Source organism: Sinocyclocheilus grahami, unplaced genomic scaffold (genome assembly GCF_001515645.1).
Source record: "Sinocyclocheilus grahami isolate Dianchi unplaced genomic scaffold, SAMN03320097.WGS_v1.1 scaffold1498.1, whole genome shotgun sequence".
Taxonomy (NCBI): domain Eukaryota; kingdom Metazoa; phylum Chordata; class Actinopteri; order Cypriniformes; family Cyprinidae; genus Sinocyclocheilus; species Sinocyclocheilus grahami.
In genome coordinates, this window is record NW_015506677.1 from 388137 (window position 1) to 393984 (window position 5848).

The window sequence follows — 5848 nt, forward strand, 5'->3', positions numbered from 1 at the left end:
TTATCCATAACTTGGGGGGAAAAGAAGAAGAAGAACATAGAGGGCGAGATATTTAAAACAAACGCTAGCGCATACAAGTCATGCAATATTAAAATAGTTTTCTTTCATTATATGTATCACATTACAACGTTAACTACCGCTTGGAAAATCTTTTCGAAGTGTTCGGGTTCTTTTCTGAAATCCACGTGGGCCCTCGCAGGGTTGCATTAGTTCAGACTGTGAACCCGTCATCTGATAGTCCATGCCATCGTAACAGCCAAGACTTGAGCCCCTATTGGTCATCCTCACTTCCGTTACACTTTTAGGATCACCGCGCCACCTCGCGTCACTCTCCAGCGCTTTCGGGATCGGACGCGCATTCGTTCGTTCTTTAATTCATTTATTCCACAGCAGAGGAGCGAGCGGCCTCGATCGGTCTACAGTTTCCAGCTGTCCCGTATTGTTTTATGGAACTAGTAGATATGGTAAGGACCGCCATGTTCACTTGTAATACATGTTTTCGTGGGATTTTCTCATTGACGAGAAGATTAGAATCCCTGTGGATGCTGAGTGCATCTAGTACGTCTAGTACTACCTAAAAACACTCTACTTTTATTTCTCTACGTTTGTTATGCAAGTATTGTATGCATTTATATTTTGTCTATCTATGACTGAACTTTATTCAGATTATGTACGGTCTAGAACATCACTGCAGTTAAACTCATGCTGTAAAAATGTTTTGTCAGCTAAACTAACAAATTTTCTTTATGATGTTTTATTGTGTTTAGTAACATCTAAATTGATTGGTTTTATTCAAGTTCATGTATAACGTGAAAAAAAACCAGTGCATATGTATTTTTAATGTACTTTCTATATCAGAAATGACCCCTTAGTACATCATGTGTGAGTTATACAACTGTGAACACTCTTCTCATTGCTCATGCTGTGGCATTTCAGTTTAATTCTATACACTGTAACTGTTACAATGGTTTGATGTCAGGGTAACCTGCCAATCCAAATGGCCTAAAAAACTCCACATGATCTTCATATATTACTTTGGCAGCTGTTTATAACTCCAATTACCTGTATATGAAGTGCTCATTTAAGGAGCATAAATATATTTAAAAGATGTAATACAGTGTCACTTTATGAAAATACTGCGCATAGCTATATGATATTTACAGTATGGTTAAAACACATTTTATATAGCACCCATATTGTGTACTGAAATTTCCACAGAATTAATGAGTTAAAAAAATCCCTTGAATGATCCAACTGAAGGATAGAATCCAGCACTGAAACATAAACCTTGACAAGTCAAAATTTGACTCAACTGCATCAGGATGTGCAATGTACAGTGTGTGCACTGGTTTGACCTATATTATTATATAGTATGCAGGTTTCAGGTCTCTACACTACTTTTTGTGAAAAGTGTGAAATGCAGAAAGTTTCTGTGAGGGTTATGTTTTAGGGTAGAGTTAAGGTTAAGGGATAGAAAATATTATTAGCTCAGTATAAAAGTCATTATGCCAATGGAAAGTTTCCATACAGGTGTACCAACATATGAATGTGTGTGTACAGGTAGCATTTCACTTATTAAGTTGGCTTGAGAAAGCCAACTTACTGAAATGCTACTTAAACTTATAGTGATTATTAAGTTGGCTTGAGAAAGCCAACTTACTGAAATCCATCTTAAACTTATTATTAGGTTGGCTTGAGAAAGCATCATGAAATGTGCTAGCATCATGCTTGTAACTTGATAATCATGCTAACAACATGCTAGTAACATGCGAATCATGCTAGAAATGTGTTAGCAACATGCAAGTAACTTGATAATAATGCGAAGAACATGCTAGTAAATTGCTAATCATGCTAACAACATGCTAGTAACTTGCTAATCATGCTAGAAACATGCTACCAACATGCTAGTAACATCAAACTTTAAACTTCTTAAACTTTTCAAACTTTTTTAAACTTTCTGGTCCGACTTTCTCAAGCCAACTTAAAGTTTGTCTTGACAAACTTTTTTATCTAGTTATTAAGTTGGCTTGAGAAAGTCTATCTATCTATTTCTGTACGCTACTCCTCCTAGAGATTTCAAGCTAGAACCACCAACAACCAGCCCAACTCTTCAGACTTGTCTCACTTAGTGTGCTATATCTTTTCAGACTGATCCGACTTATAGTTCTATCTATCTATCTATCTATCTATCTATCTATCTATCTATCTATCTATCTATCTATCTATCATTGGACTATTTCTATCTATCTATCTATCTATCTATCTATCTATCTTAGCGACATGCTAATCATGCTAGAAACGTACTAACAACATGCTAGTAGCATGCTAATCAAGCTAATAACATGCGAGTAACTTGCTAATCATGCTAACGACATACTAGTCACTTGCTAATCATGCTAGTAACTTGCTAATCATGCCAACGACATGCTAGTCACTTGCTAATCATGCTAGCAACATGCTAGTAACATGCTAGTGACAGACTAGTAAATTGTTAATCATGCCAACAATATGCTAGTAACATGCTAATCATGGTAAAACATGTTAATAATGCTAGAACAATGCTAGTAGCTTGCTAATCATGCTAGAAACATGCTAGTCACTTGTTAATCATGCTAACAACATGCTAGTAAGATGCTAATAATGCTAGAAACATGCTAGTGACATGCTAGTAAATTGCTAATCATGCCAGCAATATGCTAGTAACAGGCTAATCATGCTAAAAACATGCGAATCATGCTAGAAACATGTTATCAACATCTATCCAATCTATCTACATTTTCAAACGTCAGGCTTTTACAACTGCTTTAAACTTTCAGGCTAGGCTTTCTCAAGCCAACCTAAAGTTTGTCTTCACAAACTTTTTTATCTAGTTAACTGAAATCCGTCTTAAAGGGGTCATATGATGTTGCTAAAAAGAACATTATTTTGTGTATTTGGTGTAGTGCAATGTGTTTTTATGTGGTTTAAGGTAAAAAAAAAACACATTATTTTCCACATACTGTACATTATTGTTTTTCCTCTATGCCCCGCCTTTCTGAAACGTGTCGATTTTTACAAAGCTCATCAGTCTGAAAAGCGAGGTGTGCTCTGATTGGCCAGCTATCCAGTGTGTTGTGATTGGCTGAATACCTCAAGCGTGTAACAGAAATGTTACGCCCCTTACCATACTGTGTTTCCATCATACAGTCTATGGTTTCCATGTGTCCCGGCGCAACGAGACAAAACCAATAAAACCCATTACAAACGAGGCATTTGTTGCATCCAGTGGGGACATAATTACTGATTGTAATGACTTATACTGTGTTTTTACGCTTTGCGTTGCGTATTGCGCCGCGTGAACATAAAACCATGTCTGCATTTGTGATCGGAGAAATGACAAATAATAAGCGCTACTCTATACTGCTCAAACTCGCGTTTGAATCATCAGTGGCAAATTATTTAAATATAAAAAACGTACTTACAGGCTGTGAGTCAGAAGCGCCAGACTGTCCTTGCAAAGTTGGAACTGCCCCACTTTATAGAAACATTATTTCCTCTTTTGGAAGGCCAAACAAAGTAGCTTCACAACGAAACACACACCTGCTTGAGTGAGCGGTGCCCGGCGGATTCGACAAAGGAGGCTTGCGGCAACCACATGTGACGACCCTGGGCTGGACTCCGCTTTGTCCACGGTGAAAGCCGATCCGGCAATTGACAGCGCAAAGGTGCTGTTTTTCCTCAGCGACCAGCACGGATCAGCTCTAGGCATGACAAAGCTGATATCGTCCTCTTTTGGAAGGCCAAACAAAGTAGTTTCGCTTTCACAATGAAACACACAGCATATCCACAACATGGCGGCGGCGGCAACAACAATACTACAGCTAGAATAAAAGTTACGCCTTATTTCTTTGCGTGAACATTTGGGCGGTGTTATGCAAATCTTCCCACATTGTGATGTAGATATGTGGGGGCGTGTTAGAACGAGACGTTTTAGGTAGGTGTGGCGGACTCTTAACTTTTATAAAGAATATCTCTTTGGATTTGAGACTTTAGTCTTTGCAACTTTACAGATCTTCTTTGTGCACCAAGAGCTTGTAACGCTCCAAAGAGAAAGGAAAAATTAAAATCGCAGCATATGAACCCTTTAAACTTATTATTAAGTTGGCTTGAGAAAGTCAACTTACTGAAATCCGTCTTAAACTTATTCTTCTTCTTCTTTTTCTGAGACTAAAAATTCTGACTGCTACTACTCCTAGAGCTTTAACTCTACAGACTCCAAACTCAGCCCAGCTCTTCAGACTGATCTGACCGAGTGTGCTATATCTTTTCTAACTGATCAGACTTACAGTTTTCTTAAAAATGAAGATTAAAAATCATAAAAATCCCATAGACTTACATTGAAAAGTCTTGGCTCATCTGAACATTCCGTCAAACTCCAACTGTCAAAATTCAAATCTAAAAACACTGAAGCCCATTAGACTCAATGAGACTTCCCTTCTATGTACTATTTCTAACCAATTCAAACTCATCTATCTATCTATCTATCTATCTATCTATCTATCTATCTATCATCTGATTATTTCTATCTATCTATCTAGCAACACCTTATCAACCGCCCCGGTACCCTAGCAACCGCATAGCAACACCCTAGCAACCACCCCGAACACCTTAGCAACCGCATAGCAACACCTTAGCAACCGCCCCAGGGACCCTAGCAACAGCATAGTAACACCCTAGCAACCGCATAGCAACACCTTAGCAACAGCCCCAGGTACCCTAGCAACCACTCTAGTAACCACCCCAAGTACCCTAGCAACCGAATAGCAACACCTTAGCAACCACACAGGTATTCTAGCAGCTGCATTTCTGTCTATCTATCTATCTATCTATCTATCTATCTATCTATCTATCTATCTATCTATCTATCTATCCTCTGACAGACTGTATTGCCTTCAAAACTTTCAAACTTCAAGCTTTTAAAACTACTTTAAACTTCAAAATATTTCAGACTGAAAACCATCAAACTGAAAACTTTTTAATCTTTTCAAAAATTTTCAAACTTTCTGGTCCGGTTTTCTCAAGACAACTTAAAGTTTCTCTTGACAAACTTTTTTATTTAGTTATGTTGGCTTGGCACAAGCCAACATACTGTTATTCTATTTAAACATCTTATTATTATTATTATTATTATTATTATGTTGGCTTGGCACAAGCCAACATACTGTTATTCTATTTAAACTTATTATTATTATTATGTTGGCTTGTTGGCATATTATTATGTTGGCCAACATACTGTTATCCTATTTAAACTTCTTCTTCTTATTATTATTATTATGTTGGCTTGGCACAAGCCAACATACTGTTATTCTATTTAAACATCTTATTATTATTATTATTATTATTATTATGTTGGCTTGGCACATGTTTTGCTTGCTTGAGTGTTTCTGCATTATATGAGTGGCTTTGGAATATAAATCGCAGCACGTTTCAGATGAAAACACGCGACTTCTGTTCCTGAAAATATCACAGTTAGGAGATTTATAATGAGTGGTTCCGTGCAATATTACAGCAAAGCGCGTGATTACAGTACTAAGCCACTGCAGTGGAGCAGCTCTAATGGTATTAAATTAAAGATGATGTACCATAGAGCAAAAAAATGAACAGTGAAAGTAACAAAAACTTCTCAAATACATAATTATGGGCATAATTGAGTGTGAAAATAACAGAAGGATATACAGTGAAACCAAACATGATTCAGAGACCAGATATAATTTTTGATATTTTTTTACTAGTGGGTGCAGGACACTATAGTTCATTTATGTAAGTGAGGATAGCAAAATAAAGTAAACTGTGACAAATCATACCCAAA

At 37.0% G+C, this 5848-nt stretch overlaps 1 long non-coding RNA gene across 1 annotated transcript in view; it reads left to right on the plus strand.

Moving 5' to 3' along the window:
- The first annotated feature begins 311 nt into the window (after positions 1-311).
- Positions 312-5848, plus strand: part of LOC107570734 (uncharacterized) — a 34678-nt gene continuing 29141 nt past the window's right edge. Inside the window, exon 1 of the long non-coding RNA XR_001607081.1 lies at positions 312-464. This is a non-coding gene — a long non-coding RNA (uncharacterized lncRNA). The remainder of the gene's footprint in view (positions 465-5848) is intronic.